At 41.0% G+C, this 2,364-nt stretch overlaps 1 protein-coding gene across 1 annotated transcript in view; it reads left to right on the plus strand.

Annotated features, from left to right (window-relative positions):
* The window catches only part of LOC106869131 (IQ calmodulin-binding motif-containing protein 1), a 36,643-nt gene that overhangs the window by 6,145 nt on the left and 28,134 nt on the right, over window positions 1–2,364 (plus strand). The gene's annotated exons all lie outside the window — the stretch shown is intronic.

Raw genomic sequence — 2,364 nt, forward strand, 5'->3', positions numbered from 1 at the left:
ACACACACACACACACACACACACAAACACACACACACGCACATGCACATATATACGATGGGCTTTTTTCAGTTTCCATCAACCAAATTCACTCACGAAGCTTTGGGCAGCCGAAGGCTACAGCAGAAGACACTTGCCCTAGGTGCCACACAGTGGGACTGAACCCAGAACCATGTGATTAAGAAGCAAACTTTTTGCCACACAGCCTTGCCTGCGCCTATATATATCATCTAGAACTTAGTTGGAGTTTACACCAATATCACATTAACAATGTCGTTGCTCACCTGCTCATTGAAATTAAGCAATGTCAAGCCTAATTAGTACTTAAACTGGTGACTGCTTCAGAAATTTAGGTACTGTAAACATCATTAATTTAGGCACAGACATAGCTGTGTGATTAAGAAGTTTGCTTTGCACTACTTAGTCTGAGATTCAATAAAACTGCATAGCACCTTGGATATGTGTCTTCTGCTTTGGCCTCAGGCTGAAGTGTGTATACACACACACACACACACACACATATGTATATATATATATATATAGGTACTGGTGTGGTGGTGTGGTATTTTGCTTCCCAACCACATGGTTCCAAGTGCGTGGCACCTTGAGCAAATGTCTTTTACTTCAGCCTCAGGCCAACCAAAGCCTTGTGAGTGGATTTCACAGACAGAAACGGAAAAAATCTCATTGTGTGTGTTTACGTGTGTGTGTGTGTGTGTGTGTGTGTCTTTGTTGTTTATGTTTGTCCCCCAACCACTGCTTGACAAATGATGTTGGTGTATTTACATACCTGTAACTTAGCAGATAGACAAAAGAGACTGATAGAATAAGTACCAGGCTTTAAACAAAATAAGTACTGGAGTTGATTCATTCAATGAAAATTCTTCAAGATAGTGCCTCAGCATGGCCACAGTCTAATGACTGAAACAAGTAAAAGATTAAAGATACATGCATTTTCATGCCAGTATGTGTTTTTGTTCCTGTATGTCTTTGCATTAACACTGCCTGGGCGGCGGATGATGTTTGTTTGTCCTGTAGCTCAGCTTACCTGCAGAGCAGTTATTCAATCATCTAGTTGAAAAAGATACTTTCATTTCTTTATCGTTGAAACCTGATGTTTATGGAAAAAATATTTCAATTGGTAGGTTATAAAGCTATTATCAACTTCTTTAATTTTAATGTTCACTACATTAAAAGTATTAACACTAACTTTATTGAATTTGATTGAATTTCTGAAATAAGTAATTATCATCATTATATACAGATTTATTTGAACTATCATATTTTCTGGCAGAAAATGTAAATATGTAAACATTTTTACTTATCTTGAAGTCAATGAGGAAACTAGGGCTAGATGAATGGTTAGTGAGAGCTGTGCAAGCCATGTACAAGAATGCTGTCGGTAAGGTAAGGTTTGGCAACGAGTAGTGAAGAATTGCAAGTAGGGATAGGGTCCACCAAGGATCAGTCCTCAGCCCCCTCTTATTCATCATGGTCCTCCAGGCAGTAACAGAGGAATTCAAGACAGGATGCCCCTTGGAGCTTCTCTATGCTGATGACCTTGCTCTAATTGCTGAATCACTATCAGAACTAGAGGAAAAGTTTCAGGTGTGGAAGCAAGGATTAGAATCGAAGGGCCTTAGAGTCAACCCAGCTAAAACCAAAGTCTTAATAAGTAGGAAGGCATCAAACCACAAATCCCTTCAGGTAGACGGCCCTGCTCAATCTATAGAAAAGGTGTAGGTAGAAACTCCATAAGATGTACCCAGTGTAAGCTATGGACACATAAGAGGTGCAGCCTTCAAAGGAAGGCTAACTGGGAAGATGGTTTTTGTGTGTGGCAAATGCTCAGGTGCTATAAACACTGAAAATGTGCAGAGAACAGCTTCTGTCACATTCCAGAGAGAAAAACTACAAGTTGTTCATAGCTTCCGTTACCTAGGGGACCAAGTCAGTAGCAGGGGTGGATGCTCTGAAAGTGTAGCTGCTAGAATAAGAATAGCCTGGGCAAAGTTCAGAGAGCTCCTACCTCTGCTGGTGACAAAAGCCTCTCACTCAGAGTAAAAGGTAGACTGTATGACGCATGTGTATGAACAGCCATGCTATATGGCAGTGAAACATGGGCTGTGACTGCTGAAGACATGTGTAAGCTTGCAAGGAATGAAGCCAGTATGCTCCGCTGGATGTGTAATGTCAGTGTGCATACACAACAGAGTCTAAGCGCCCTGAGAGAAAAGTTTGATTTAAGAAGCATCAGATGTGTTGTGCAAGAGAGATGACTGTGCTGGTATGGTCATGTGTTGCAAATGAATGAGGACAGCTGTGTGAAAAAGTGCCACACCCTAGCAGTTGAGGGAACCTGTG

This window comes from Octopus bimaculoides, chromosome 3 (genome assembly GCF_001194135.2).
Source record: "Octopus bimaculoides isolate UCB-OBI-ISO-001 chromosome 3, ASM119413v2, whole genome shotgun sequence".
NCBI classification, from domain to species: domain Eukaryota; kingdom Metazoa; phylum Mollusca; class Cephalopoda; order Octopoda; family Octopodidae; genus Octopus; species Octopus bimaculoides.